This window comes from Schistocerca nitens, chromosome 8 (genome assembly GCF_023898315.1).
Source record: "Schistocerca nitens isolate TAMUIC-IGC-003100 chromosome 8, iqSchNite1.1, whole genome shotgun sequence".
Classification (NCBI taxonomy): Eukaryota; Metazoa; Arthropoda; class Insecta; order Orthoptera; family Acrididae; genus Schistocerca; species Schistocerca nitens.
Window position 1 is genome coordinate 268,651,462 of NC_064621.1, and position 16,472 is coordinate 268,667,933.

Below are 16,472 nucleotides of genomic sequence, written 5' to 3' on the forward strand. Positions count from 1 at the left end.
ACCAAACTGCTGAGGTCATCGGTCCTTAAAACTACACACTAGTTAATCAAACTTAAGCTAAGGACAAAACACACATCCATGTCCGAGGGAGAACTCGAATCTCCGACGGGGCAGCCGCCCGAGACCACGCGGCTACCCCGCGCGGGTCCTGTACATGTCTTTTTTTTTTTTTTTTTGGTCACACCATCCTTGACTAGGGTAAAGAGGCTGGGAGACGCCGTATTGCCCTGGCGAACATAAAATCTCTGAACACATGGAAGGTGCCATTGTACACAACACAGTACTTTATTTGAGTACTTAAAGAGTGCGCAGTGAACGCAGCATTAGCACCTATGAATATTTGAATTGGCAACTAATATTTTTCTACATGTCAGTTCTTGGGAATAGTTGTAGCTTACAGCAGTGATACATTATGTATGTATTTGATCTGATGTGTAATTATTGTGCGGAAGAGGGAATTTGTAAGCGTTGATAGATACAGAACCTTCATACTGCTTTCAAACTCGCAGAATTGATTCAACTACTGGCCGTTCGCCCTCATCCACATAAATGGTGGAATCCTTCCATGACGATTTACAGCACTGTTTTGATAATGGCATGAACATTGGCGTAGCAGAGCTTGTGATATAGGACATAACGAGTTTATTACTTAATATTCAGTGTTGTGTTCACCAGCCCGAGGGAGGTGAAAGCTAAATAAATCAGGACGGCAATGTATGACCAAACTGTTCGTTACAGCGAATAATCCAGAGCGCTACTGTAGCACTGCTCCATAAATATTTGTTATGTCACTCGACTATTCTTTTCTACCCTATTCTCATTAGAGCAGTTTCTGTTTTTTGTGCAACTGTAGCTGAAATCAGGAGCTATTGTCTCATCAACTAGAATCCTTTAATCTCGAAACATTTCTTACAAATTGGTTTGTAGTACCGAAGGAAGAGATTGTAACTTAGTCGTTTCATAAAGCCCTAAGAGTGAAAGTGTGGAACTTGCAATACCGTGAACTTCATAAAAATGAACGTTACGGGAAGTGTCGATTAGAAAAATACCTTGAATTTCCGGTTAAATGAAGTCTGTGAGCTATTGCTCTTTTTCTTAATTCCAGTATTCGTAAGTTGCTTTTTCACTCTGTAAGATAGAAGTAATCATTTGCCTGTGAGTCACATTTTTCAAAACCACAGTTATTTCATTGTTGTCTGTTACTTCCGTGAGATCTGTTCATTACACTTATCGCGAATAGCTCTCTCAGTATTTAAATGCAATTCACGAACATGTTTTCTAGTTTCTTTGTCGTAACGAGATGTTGAAATGGCAACGAGGTACTGTTGTAGAGAATTCACGTAACGTATAAGTAAAATATCTCTTGGGCATGGCACAGAACATGTGGACTATAAGTACGGAAAATAAAAGCATTTACATAAATCGCGTGCTAACTGTACAGTGGTCAATAGCTTATTGTTCCTTAATCTGGGCAATAGTTTCGTACGTTAGAGGTAGGAATCGACAAGCCAATGAAAGTCGTTAACATCTCGGAAAAGTCTTTTTGGATCTCTTAAATCTTAGTTACTACGTCGCCTGATGACTCCCGTTTCAATTTATGAACGTTTCGGCGTTGTGATATACAGCTCCAGTCAACCGAAACACTGATCGTATCGTATATTGGTGAAAGAGTCTCTGTAAATATTGTTTACTTAAACCTGGCCTACTAATTCTGTTACTTTCTCTCTAATTTATCTCCATAATTTCCTGGTAATTTCATATTTGAGCTAATTTATATCTGTACTGTTTACGAAACATTATACATTGGCGCGAATTATTAGTTTGGAAATAATGGTCACGAATCAGTTTTTAAATAATGTTAAACGATCTGTTCTTTCGGGCTCTGAACTTTTACGAAGCTTCTGTATTTTCCCCCACTGCACTGAGAATATAATTTGATTATGAGTAACAATTTCTTTATGTAGAGACGACTAATTTATTTTGTTCATTTTGTACTGTATAAGGACAGTGGGTCCTTTATACCAAAATACTCAGGAAGTATCCCTCAACAACCTCTAGTAGAGTGTTCAACCTGTATAATACTTCACCTTGCTGTACTGTTGTTACCTTCTGTTCCTTTCTTCTTTGGTGACATATTATTTGAGTGTTTCAGTTCCACCTACAGCATTAACCACGTGGCGAAAGAATTACTGTCCTTGTTCGCTTGTACATCACTGAACTTCTCATTTCGTGAGACATTTTATGTGTTGTCTTCTTTTCCCAGTAACTTGATTGTTATTGCACTTTTTCTTAGTTTATTTTGCTGTATATTTGTGTTGTTCACGTGCATTATTTTTACGTTTTGCTTTTAGTTCTGAACTAGTAACGTGTCTCGTTTTATTCTGTTGTGCACTGAAACCTTACTATTTGTACTATTCATTTTATTTGAACGTTATATGCATGTAATAAACCAAACACTAATTAGAGAAAACATGTATTTTATTATTGTTATGCTCTACATCGTGCACGCTCTTAGTCACCACAAAAAATTCTTCGACAGCTTTTACTACTGCCGCTAATCTTTCGATCATACACCAAACACAGTATTTTACAAAGTGCTTTTGTAGCAGAGCAATACTGAGAACGTTCTTAATGGTACAAACAACTTTTTTCTACCGTAATGGATAAGAATTGGAATCTGGCGAATAGTGTTTTCTTTTACGCCTGTTTGCTACGTTCAGTAAAACGTTTAATACCAGTGATTTTGTATCAGTAGAACTGACCACAAAATATAATAGCTATGAAACTAGAACTGATCAAAAAGCTCTACTCCAGCAAAAAAAGGATAAATAATTAACTGAAAATACAAATGCAATGTTGTCGGTATGTTCACTGTGTTGCTGTCCAGATTATCAGTAGTCCTCATCTTGCCTTAAAACTTACCACACCTTTCTTCTCATTACTAGAAGATGCGACTCGAAGACATTCAATACTGTACCCTCGACGTCAAATTTAATCAGTAGGCACACTTTTGGCGTCCAGATTATCAATAACATGATAGTTACAGTAAGCGTAAATTATATTACTACTTAAACACTTAAAATTTTGAAACAGATGTTTTCCAACGCTCACTGCTGTATTGCCTGTATCGAAACTTGATATATTAAATATTTCGAAACTGTGTTCGTCTAAAATAAAGTTTTCCGAAAATAGTAATTGCAGTTGTATTACTATCGTCACAGAAACTCTGCCATTTCTCCTTCATCCGAGACACCTCAGAAAAATAATTTATCAACACAGGAAAACATTGAATATTACCCTTACTGGAAGAATTTTACCTCAGAAAAATATATCATCGGCACAGGAAAATGTTGAATATTACCGTTATTGGAAGCATTTTACTTCTGAAAAATATTTTATTGGCCACAAAACATTGAGCATTGCTTTGTTGCAATCATTTATCGAAACTGAGGAGAATGTGCCACAATTTGATTCATTTTGAAACGAGCTCTAACGAATGTGGAGACAACACAGTTTGTACTAATATCTCACATTCTGTACGCCCACAATGAAGGTTTGGAACTAAGTTCGAACCTTTGAAAACTGTTCTTCATAGATTAATCCCACACCAAGTAGAAACACAACCACGTTTTACAAAGCTCCTTGATACTGACGGTCAGATGCCAATCCTTGCACCACTCGTGGATTCTCACTGAGCAGAGCTACGTCTCTGCAACTTTAGGAGCTGGGGGTGGCTCTTTTCGGGACATGCACCGTCTTGCAACTACTTTCGACGTTGCCCAAACGCTATCGGTCACGTGCCACTACGTGAGTAAACGGCTATCGCGGGCAAGGTTCACTTGTAGATGCGCGACACCAATAATTATTTGAATAGTAGTTAATGAGATGAATTATGAGTCAGGAAGTATTATATAGATGGGTAGAGTACTGTTGCACAGTGATATGGGTCACCCACTCAAGGTGGAATGTGAAATAAGTGGACGACACAGTATTGTCATTGTTACACAGTATCTTCCGTTGGTTGAACATATTACTATTTGAGCTGTTAAAATGGCTACCATCGACAGTTACAACTGATATACTACGTCGTAAAAGCAGCACCGGTACGGCAATGTCAGACATCACTGTGAAAGTGGGTTACATTTTATTGTTAATTGGTAGAATTTAGACACTGTTAGGAAGTGTGGAACTCCTAAATAGTCAACAAAGGAAGTAGAATGATCTGTACTGTTACTCTTTCTAAGAAACGTTTGTCAGTACATTTTCTCACAGGCGGCCCATCAAGTAACTACAGCGATTTCATGATATGCCGCGTCACGTTCTCGCAACACCACCATGCAGCCTCCAACCTCGCAGTGGGAAGTGGACATAATGTTTTGGCTTATCAGTGTGTACCTTAGACAACACCAAACATTGACGGTCCCTTATCAAACTGATGACAACTGCTTGTAGTGGAAGGTGGCCGACTCGAGCATGAACTGCCAGGATAGCTTTGTGGCACTTGCACTGTTTCCCTGTCCCACAGGGGAGTGGCACACAGTCGCTACTGTTCAGCTGACCCAGTGCATAACGTCTGTAACCCGCCCTTCGCACTTCCCATGTTTATATATAGTTTAACTATCTGACAAACCTAGCACTGCCCAGGTGTTCAGTTTGTCAATTTTCTTTTAGAAATGGAAACTAAAACTGAACTGTGTTTGTAGTGTTATATCCCGTACAGTTTGTATATGCTGAGAGCAGCAGCCTCGCGTGTCTACAGCACCGTTTTGTAAATCTCCTTTCTGGCACCCCTCTTCTTATATCTACAGGATGGTCCATTGATAGTGACCGGGCCAAATATCTCACGAAATAAGCATCAAACGAAAAAACTACAAAGAACGAAACTCGTCTAGCGTGAAGGGGGAAACCAGACGGCGCTGCGGTTGGCCCGCTAGATGGCGCTGCACTGGTCAAAAGGATATCAACTGCGTTTTTTTTAATAGGAACCACCATTTTTATTACATATTCGTGCAGTACATAAAGAAATATGAATGTTTTAGTTGGACCACTTTTTTCGCTTTGTGACAGATGGCGCTGTAATAGTCACAAACGTATAAATACGTGGTATCACGTAACACTCTGCCAGTGCGGACGGTATTTGCTTTGTTATACATTACCTGTGTTAAAATGGACCGTTTGCTAATTGCGGAAAAGGTCGATATCTTGTTGATGTATGGCTATTCCCATTACAAAAGCCCAAAGGGCGTGTGCTATGTGTGCTGCTCGATATCCTGGACGACATCATCCAAGTGTCCGGACCATTCGCCTGATAGTTACGTTATTTAAGGAAACAGGAAATGTTCAGTCACATGTGAAACGTCAACCACGACCTGCAACAAATGATGATGCCGAAGTAGGTGTTTTAGCTGCTGTCGTGGCTAATCAACACATCAGTAACAGACAAATTGCGCAAAATTGGGAATCTCAAAAACGTCGGTCTTGAGAATGCTACATCAACATCCATTGCACCCGTACCATATTTCTAAGCACCAGAAATTGCATGGCGACGACTTTGAACGTCGTGTACAGTTCTGTCACTGGGCACAAGAGAAATTACGGGTACAATGACAGAATTTTTGCACGCGTTCTATTTAGCGACGAAGCGTCATTCCCCAACAGCACTAACGTAAATCGGCAAAATATGCACTATTGGTCAACGGAAAATCCACGATGGCTGCGACAATTGGAACATCAGCGACCTTACCGGTGTAATGTATGGTGCTGCATTATGGGAGGTAGGATAAAATAGCCCCCATTTTATCGATGGCAATTTAAATGGTGCAATTTATGCTCATTTCCTACGTAATGTTCTACCGATGTTACTAAAAGATGTTTCACTGCATGACAGAATGGCGATGTACTTCCAACATGATGATTGTCCGGCACATAGCTCGCGTGCGGCTGAAGCAGTATTGAATAGCATATTTCCTGACAGGTGGATTGGTCGTCGAAGCACCATACCATGGCCCGTACATTCACAGGATCTGAGACGTCTCGTGATTTCTTTCTGTGGGGAAAGTTGAAGGGTATTTGGTATCGTGATCCGCCGACAGCGCCTGACAAAATGCGTCAGCGCATTGTCAATGCATGTGCGAACATTACGGAAGGCGAACTACTCGCTGTTGAGGGGAATGTTGTTTTACGTATTGCCAAATGCATTGAGGTTGACGGACGTCATTTTGAGCATTTATTGCATTAATGTGGTATTTACAGGTAATCACGCTGTAACAACATGCGTTCTCAGAAGCGATAAGTTCTCAAAGGTATATGTATCACATTGGAACAACCAAAATAAAATGTTCTAACGTACCTGCGTTCTGTATTTTAATTTAAAATCTGTTACCAACTGTTCGTCTAAAATTGTGATCCATATGTTTGTGACTATTACAGCACCATCTATCACAAAGCGAAAAAAGTGGTCCAACCAAAACATTTATATTTCTTTACGTACTACACGGATATGTAATAAAAATGGGGGTTCCTATTTAAAAAAAAAACGCAGTTGATATCCGTTTGATCTATGGCAGCCCCATCTAGCGGGCCAACCACAGGGCCATCTATTTTCCCCCTTCAACCTAGACAAGTTTCGTTCATTGTAGTTTTTTCGTTTGACGGTTATTTCGTGAGATATTTGGCCCGGTCACGATCAATGGACCACCCTGTATAGACGGCGAATGTTTCCACCTATAGGCGTTTGCGGTTCACAGTTGAAAGCCGTCAAAGCGCAACCAGGTGTCAAGGATTTCCTGAAGTTTACTCCACTATACTCTTTTAGTATTAATGCATCTTACATGATGCGGCATTTTGGCACTCATCTCTTGAACTATGTGGATGAATCATATGTGGAAACTGTATGCGAAATAAGTTGCAAAATGAGTTATTACCAAAGAATGATGCGGCTGTTTTTCACGCATTTCTTTGTTTATAGCGTCACATGTTCTGAAGTATGACAGGCGGTTCTTACACCCATAACGATTGTTGCCTGACAGTAAGGGATTTGAGTACCAAGTTGGTTGGTATACCGTCCAATGTCTTAGGAGGAGAAATGGAACATACATACACATACACACACATTCACACACACACACACACACACCCACACACAAATACACATACATACATTTTTATAACATGAATAGATTTTGAGGCGATCGGACAATGGTACATAGTAATATAAGGTGTGAGATTTGTTCAAAAAATTGAAGATTTAAAATCTTACACAGAACCATGATTGTTGCAGTTCGTCACTGATGGTACTCGTGACACCATTGAGATTTTTTCTTTCTTCAAATGTTTGATGGCCGTATAGCTTTCTCGCAAATATCAAAAGTAAGCTGACGAATTTCTGGAGCTCCCATTTTGCAATACCAATTTTATGATATTTCCACACATTGTGCGGTAACATTGGTCGACATGTTTAAAGTTTTAATAACAAGAATATTGTATCTAACCATTATGAACATTGCTTAATGTTTGTCAAGAATTTTGCAATGACCCTTTCTTTCTTTTGATAACTAACAGCTTTTGGCATTCAGCCAGAATCCGTTTATTACTTCCATTTCACTATGCGTGGGTAAAGGCAATTACCACCGCAGGGCGTCTGATATATAGAAGACTATTTTCGTGGCGCAGCTCGATTTGTCACGAGTTATGACCAAACTCAGATCCAGAACTCGTAATTCTCTCGCAACTATTACCAATTTCTTCCGTCACGACTGCAGGTCACTTGATCCTTGTAGTTGCTGTTTAAAACTCACAGACTTCTATGACTTTTTTCGCGTTGTCACAAACACTTTCCACTACCGTCCGCATTCTGTTAACATGTGTTATACAGTTTGTGAATTAACAGTGTGTAATCTGAATAATATGAAAGTGAAATTTACGCAAAATGTAGGCATAAATAAATGGTTTAATTTTGGGAATATTTGTGCTCTAAATAAATTTTTATGCAAATATCATCTCAGCCATAGTCCCTAGGACCTTAATCATTAAATCTCTAATGATTGAAGGCAATAGCATGGTATTTTAAATACATCTTTCCCTCAGTTGTCAATAAACATTGTCATTTGGTTACCATTACTACAATTAAAAGTCTATTTCGTTCTAAAAGTAGCATGTTGGACACAAGCTCAACATTATATTTTGTTGCGTTAGTTATTTTTTATTTGTAACTGTTTTATCGTATAATTTGATGCCAGTGAGTAGAAAGCTTTAATGTACGTTTAAACATGATTCATTCTTCTATCGGATTTGACGCGGCCTGACTTTCTCCCCTGCGCTAACCTCTTCATCTCAGTGTAGCACTTACATTTTACCTCGTCAGTTATTTGTTAGGTACATTCATATCTCTGTCTTTCACACAGCACTCTGCGGCTCCCTCTGGTACCAATAGGTTATTCTATGATGTCGTAACAGATGTGCTGTCATCTCTACGTCTCGTCACTGTTTTCCATATGTTTGTTTCTTCGTCGATTGTGGAGAGAACTTCAGCATTCTTTAGCTGATAAGTCCACCTAACCATTAACTCTTCCATTCACTTCTGGTTTTCCGATGTCCATGACTCACTGCCAGATAAATCTGTGCTCTAAACGTACATTATCAGAAATTTCTTCCTTCAGTTAAGACACTAAACGTCTCTGAGCCAGAAATGCCTTCTTTTCTGCGCTAGTCTGTCTTTTATGCCCTCCTTGCTTCTTCCATCAAGGCTAATGTTTCTGCCAAGGTAGCAGACCTTATTAACGTTGTCTACTCCGTAATCACCAATTCTGATCTTAAGTTTCTCGCTATTCTTTTTTCTGTTGCATCTCATTACCTTTCTCTTCCACTCGTTACCTTCAATCCATGTTCTGTACTCATTACGCTGTTCATTGCATTCAAGGAAGACGGTAAGTCTTCTTAGCACTCACTGAACATAGCAGCGTCATCAGCGAAAGTTGTCACTGGTATCCTTCCACTCAGATTCCATTCTTGAAGCATTGTTTTATTTTTGTCATTGCCTATTTGATGTGTCGACTGAACCGTAGGGCCGAAAGACTTCATCTGTCTTCCTTCTTGATCTTCCACTCTTATTGTTCAATCTTGGCTCTACATATCATATATTACCCATCTTTGCCCACACCACACTCTCGTTATTTCTCAGGATTTCTAATATCTTGCATTCTCGAATGCCTTTTGTAAGCTGACGAATCCTATGAATTTGTTATGATTATTTCTATAGTCCTTCTTCCATTATCAAGCGCAACCTTTCCTAATGCCAAAATGATTGTCATTTAACTGATCCACAGTTTTATTTCCCGCTGTTCCTAACATTGTTCTTCTCAGCAGCTTGTATCCATGACCTGTTAAGCTGACCGTGCAATAGTTTTCGCACTCACCTGCCCTTGGTATCACCGGAATTTTGAAGATGATATTTTCCCAAAAGCCGGGTGGTATGTCGCTAGTCTCAGATTCCGATAGAATGATATGCCTCCCTTCTTCTGTATCTCAAGTCCTCCTTATATTATTAAAATATGACCCCAATACCGCATCTCCTATATCATACATATTGACCCTTGCTCCTTCTGGTATCACGTCATCAGACAAGTCGTCCGCCTCACAGAGACCTTCAGTGTACACATTAGACCTATCCGCTATCTCTTTTAAATTTAGCAGTGGAATTCGCATTGCACTCTTAATGTTACCGCCTTTGCCTTTAATTTCACCGGAATTTGTTTCGATTTTTCTGTATGCTGAGTCAATCCTTCCGACGCCCATTTGTTTTACAATTTCATCTCACCCAGCCTTTTCGTCCTGACTGCCTGCAGTTACTACTCATTCCTAAATTACTTACACTACCATATCCCTGTCTTTCCCTTAACACTTTCGTACTTCCTTCTTTCGCAAGTCAGTCGAAGTATCTCATCTTTTGCTCAAGGATTCTTCGCAGTAGCCTTCCTTGTACCTATGTTTGTCAGTCCAAGACTTGTGATTGCCCTTTTTTAGAGGTGACGCTCCTTTACCACTAAGTAACTACTCTGTTATTCCTTACAGCAGTATCTACATCCTTAGATATTCTCAGATACGTATCGTCATTTTTCAGGACTTCAGTGTTCCACTTTTCTCTCCACTTACTCTTTCGGACTAAATTGTGATGATAGAGTACTCTTGCACTTGGATACGCCTTACAACCCAATGCCAACTTCAGACCCTCTATCTGATCATCGTGTTGTCCAGCTACAGCCTTCCCTTGTCTCCGAGAGTTTTATTCCTCTTGTGATTTTGCAACATAGTGTTCTCTATTATTATCAGAAATTTATTGTAGAACTCAAGCGCTTTTTCTCCTCTCTATAGCCAAGCTCATGTCCTCTAGTAACCCTTTCTTCTATCCCTTTCCCTACAACCGCGTTCCAACCCATCATGATTATTATATTTTGGTCTCCCTTCTTTTTACTGAATTGCCCGTTTAGTATCGTCGTATACTTTCTCCGTCTTTTCACCTGCTGCTTGCGACATCGGTATTTATATCTAAACTACGGCAGTCGCTTTGGTTCGCTGTCGAATTTAATGAGAAAAGTGCTGTCATTGAACTGTTCACAGTAGCTCATGTCTCTGCCCTACTGCCCTATTCGTAACGAATCTTACTCTTTTTACACTATTTACTACTTCAGTTGATACTACCCTACGTTCGTCTGAACACAAATCCCTTACCTTGGTTCCATTCCGCCCCACTGATCCCTGGTACAGTTAGATTCAGCCTTTGCATTTCCCTTTCATATTTTCTAGGTCTCCTACTACATTAAGACTTCTGACAGCTCACGCTTCGACGTAGATAACTTCATCTCTTCGTTGGTTATTCCAGTTCCTTCTTGTCGTCACGTCCCCCTCGGTAGTCCCCTCCCCGAAATCTAAAACACGTACTATTTATGGATATTTTTCCGATGGAAGGGTCATCATGACATTTTTGAAATTACAGGCTTCCGACTGCCTTCGTTAAATACGTGTAAATTAATTTTTATTCACTGGGACGGCAGTCTCTAACATTACTGCTCGTGTTCAGGCAATTGTAACCATCTCACATAAAGTAGTGCACAACAGTAAGTTTTTGTTCCCTATAAAATAGAGACATTGTGTGTAAATAGTGCTTAGAAATCTGTAATACAATTATCCACTCGTTGTTTCAATTACCCTGAGGGTACGATCGACATACAAGCTATATGGCACTCGAATAAACACAAAACGTAACAAAAATCTTTGCATTGATGTATTTCGTACGTTGCTGTTGTTGTACTTGATAGTTAGCTATCAAACTGTGAGAAGTGAAAACTACGGCAACAACTTCAAAGACTCTCCTATTTTAGCATTACAGAAATAGAGGAGGAAGAGATTAGTGTTTAACGTCCCGACGACAACGAGGTCATTAGAGACGGAGCGCAAGCTCGGGTGAGGGAAGGATGGGGAAGGAAATCGGCCGTGCCCTTTCAAAGGAACCATCCCGGCATATGCCTGAAGCAATTTAGGGAAATCACGGAAAACCTAAATCAGGATGGCCGGAGACGGGATTGAACCGTCGTCCTCCCGAAGGCGAGTCCAGTGTGCTAACCACTGCGCCACCTCGCTCGGTACAGAAATAGAGAGAGAGCAGTCGATGTGTACCTTCGCACATTATTTGACATCCACTTAGCTAGACGAAACAGCAGCTTAAACAATTGCCACACTAACGTTAAAAACATAATTGGGTCTTTTTAAACTAACCTAAAAGTGAAATAATAAAAAACTTATATCATGATAAACTTGTGTAACAGTATTAAATGATAAAAGACTCTGATAGTAACTTCAAGCTATAAATGTAGTCAAATATAAGCAACTGTAAGGAATTTTGTAGCACGGGTTGTGCCAGTTCTCGTAGTGTAAAATTCCAGCGTAATGAAAATGTAAAAAAAAAAAAAAAAAAAAAAAAACAAACGAAGTTCAGTGCCATACAAGGAAAATGCGATCTTCTTAATCAGACATATGAAGACCTAGAATGAGTACTACATTCATAACATAGCACAGAAAATAAAAATTAAACACCAGAAATTATGAAAACGGTCACCTCACGTGAAAACTATCTCACCTTGATACATGACATCAAATTCAAAATGCGGAAAATATTCGGTGCTGTTACTTTCTTTCAAACGCAAGGACATAGAATATTTTATGCTTGCAGTAAGTAGCTATCTTGTACATAAAAAATTGAATTCTGATAAATGTATTTTGCTAGATAACAACAAATACAACAGAATGTATTTTCTTTAAAAGTCTGATCCCGCACGTTGTCTTTCTTGTCGTTAGATATCGTTTCCGTAGTCACCGATATGCAGTTCAAATAGGTTGTACACAATAATTTTGAACTGTTATAAATATCTTATTTAGACCACACACATTTCGATTAACTTGTAACTTTTCTCAGTGGTCACTGTAACAGTGAAGCTTTCCATAGCATATTTGTTTTCCAAGATCGTAAACAGTTCTCATGTTGAGCAATAATACTACTAATCGTTATTAAATTACAGTTATTAATCACGTGGTTTTGTTTCCTAATTCATTTCTACTGTTCCTCCAGACTCACGTGTGGAATTTTAGTACATTGCACTTCACTGACTCTTAATATACTTTCGTTATCCTACTGGGTAGATCGATCTATACCTCAAGCACTTTGTTTTGATGTTGCAGGATACAATCGCCTTTTATTTTGTTTTTGAGTTTGAGGAAGCGTCTGCAACCCCTCTGCCTGCATGTTTATGTATTTCGAGTGGTGTGTATGTGCGTGTTCGTGTGTGAATATCCACTATTTTAAGTCGTTAAGTCTCTCTCTGTCTCTCAGGTCTATACAAATTTTGCAATTCATTTTAGCCTGTTCCCGATAAACTAGAGATCTAAAATTTTAAACATAGATACGATCTGGATGACTATGTCATATTAACCTCCTCCTGCCTGATGCACCTACTTGTCAGTGGGGGAGCGATAAGGTTGCTAACGCCTAACACTTCGGCTGCCTGCAGGATGAGCGAAATGATCTAGTAGTATCAGAATGCTTTCCAGACGGTTCTCATGGAACTCGATGATGGTCACTAGAAGGAAGTACTAAGTATATGAGGAGTAGCATCGCCTCTGCACCGCTGAACCCGCAGGACCAAGCCCACCAAAGCATATCAGTTAGTCCTTGCGGTCGCTCTGTGAAGCTAGCCATACCACGTCTCTGCCTTCATTTGTGTATTCGTATTGTTCTCATTACACAACCTTGTTTTGATCTCAGGTTTCGCTAAATCTTAGGTTTTCGCTCTTCATTTATTCCTTTGAACATCGTTATTTTGCCGTGCCATCTCTACTGTCTGTCGGGTGTTCCAGTCCTAGCTGGTTCTTTGAGTCATTTCCGATACTTGCTAAATTCCCTTCATTTTAACTTTTAGGAAACTAACAGTTAAACGGGCTGATACATTATTCATAGGTAGTTATAACACTGTTCTATTTCCGATATGATCAAATGAAAAGACACTGAAGTTACCTTGAAATTTAACTCATGTCTCCCTTACAACCTTACAAAACTTTTAAAAATATATTGAGAAGTTTCACACACAGAACTGAAAAGCAGAACATAATTATTTAAATAAAATACATTTTCATGTATTATGTTTTTAAATCAGACAGACACACAAGAAATGCTTTCAGTTAGCGCGAAGCAGACACCTAAACCTTTACAAGTAGTTCTAAAAATTAGTAATTCTGAATTTTTAATAACCAAACTTATATATTGCGTGTGCCGTGTGTTTTTCATTAAAAGTCATACAGATATTTTCATACCTATTAAAAATTCATAGTCAAAACTATTCAGAACTATCTCCACAGCGTTCAGAAGCTGTATAGGCTATGAGAAATTGTTTTGACACTGTTTTTTGAGAATTTATTTTTATTTAAATAATTACAACTAAATGAATACTCTTATATCCATACAGGTGTTGATAAAAGTCAACGGGACAGTTGATAATGTGTGCCCTGACCGGGACTTGAACCCAGAACCTCCCGCTTACCTGGTAGACGCTCTATCCATCTATTTTTTTTTTTTACATTTTGTTCTATATTGTGGACTGAATTTGTGCGTGGTGGACGTCCGATGACACCAGTTCATGTTCGTTGATCCGTTCACTCAGTTTTTTTTTCATTACAGGGGGTAGCTAAACCCTCTGACCAATCACGCTGAGCTACCGTGCCGGCTTGCACCGACGACACAGTTGATAGTGTGACTTCAGGGACTTATCTCTGGCACGCCTCCCGTGAGACCCACATTCGCAACTTATTGTCCCGCACTATATTCATAGTTCTCCTGCCCCTAATACTCATTACTCGCGGCTTTACCGCCGATTCCCGTAAGAGTTCGGGTACTGTTTGTGCATTCGCACAGAGGAAGGTGGTCAAATGGCCGGTGAGCCATTTATCTGTAGTTTACTCTTGAGTTATGTTGTATATCCTCTAATTGTCCACTGAAAACGATTTGTAGACGCCACGTGTGCTATACGGCTTCACTGACCCTCTGGCTATGTTACGTGTTGCAGGTGACGTGGGTGCAGCAGCAGCGGGAACTGAGGCGCTCAAAACGCGACCTGGATGCTGCGGCGAGTGCTACTCGCAGGCGAGCCGTCCGCGGCAACACCTCCTTCACGGACCCTCTCTACAAGGAACAATGGTACCTGGTAAGGTCAACGTCCAGCAGCACTGACTTCTCTTCACATTCAAATTCTATGATTTAGCCTCTCGATTCGCGGACGTAAGCACGGATATTCCCGCTCACAACGCTACAGTGATAAGTTCCTTCCCGCTTCACAAATAGGGGCTGCCATGTCGTACTACTCAATGCTAAACCTACATACATTTTTAAATGTACCAGGGATACTATAAAAGACCAAGGGGTTTAAAATGAAGCAATAATTCAGTAATAAACTATGTGATCAAACTTACCGAGACCCATATTAATATACATTAACAAGAGGCATGTCTACCATTCGCCTTTACGACGGGTGTGACTCTGCTGGGAACATTTGAATGAGGTTCACCAATGGCTGTACAGGAAGGCAGCCCCAAACCAGAGAAGGCAGTGATGTTATGTGCTGGAATTTGAAGTGGACGCGAAGGTTTAACTGACCACAAAGTAGTTGCATTGGGTTCACATAGGGCAGGCCAGTCCGTTTCAAGAACAGAGTTGTCCCCAAAGAATTGCTCATAGATGCTGCTTTATGACAGGCTGCGTTGTCAGCCTGACTCTGTCACCACTTCCAAACTGTTCCTCTATCGTACCAGTACACAATGCTTTACAATATGTTCATGACCATCCGCATTTACCATTTTCTTATGTGCAATAATCGGATCACAATCTAGCAATGAAAAACAGCCCCATACCATAACACTTCACCCTCCATGCATCACTTTTCGCACTGCGCATGAGGCCAGGTCACGTTCTACAGGAATTCACCAGACCTGAGCACTTTCATCGGATTGCTACAGGTTCCAGCGTGATTCATCACTCCGAACCAATGACTTTGAGTCGTCCACACTCCAGCAGCGCTGCTCTTTATTGGACCTCTTGTGTCCGCTTAGCTTTCACTATCAAGATATGTGGATTACGTTCTATTCCTCCATTGTATACCACTTTTTTTATATCCCTACCTACAAAAATGTCCAATGTGTGTGAAATCTTATGGGACTTAACTGCTAAGGTCATCAGTCCCTAAGCTCAGACACTACTTATCCTAAATTATCCTAAGGACAAACACAAACACCCATGACCGAAGGAGGATTCGAACCTCCGCCGGGACTAGCCGCACAGTCCATAACTGTAGCGCCCGAGAGCGATCGGCTAATGCCTCGCGGCTCCCTACCTACAACGATTGTGCTAGATCGACTGCTGGGGATAATTTGGAAACACAAGCAATTTCTTTCGCTGATTTCATGCGATTATAGACACCCTCCACATTGTTCAGCGGTTCCTCTCCGCCAGTATACGAGGTCTGCCAGATATTGTCTTAGCTGTAGTTATTTCTTTGCGTTTCAGTCTCAAATTCGCATCACCAGTAGTCGACTTCAGGAGTTTTAACTGTTACAGGCGTGACATCCAATGACAAGTCCACGTTCTAAGTCGCTGAGCCGGCCCGTTTTTCGTTTAAATGCTTCAAATGGCTCTGAGCACTATGGGACTTAACATCTGAGGTCATCAGACCCTTAGAGCTTAGAACTACTTAAACCGAACTAACCTAAGGACATTATACACATCCATGCCAGAGGCAGTATTCGAACCTGCCACCGTAGCGGTCTCGCGGTTGCCGACTGAAGCGCCTAGAGCCGCTCGGCCACTGAGGCCTGCGTTTTTCTGTCATTACTGTTAATCCTTCCCTATTGATAATAAGGACACTCATGTCCTTTGAGTG

The 16,472-nt window shown here is 40.3% G+C and overlaps 1 protein-coding gene across 1 annotated transcript in view; it reads left to right on the top strand.

Moving 5' to 3' along the window:
* The window catches only part of LOC126199515 (furin-like protease 2), a 713,209-nt gene that overhangs the window by 286,119 nt on the left and 410,618 nt on the right, over positions 1–16,472 (top strand). The window contains exon 3 of the mRNA XM_049936438.1: positions 14,607–14,744. The gene's annotated coding sequence lies outside the window, so the exon portion shown is untranslated. The remainder of the gene's footprint in view (positions 1–14,606; positions 14,745–16,472) is intronic.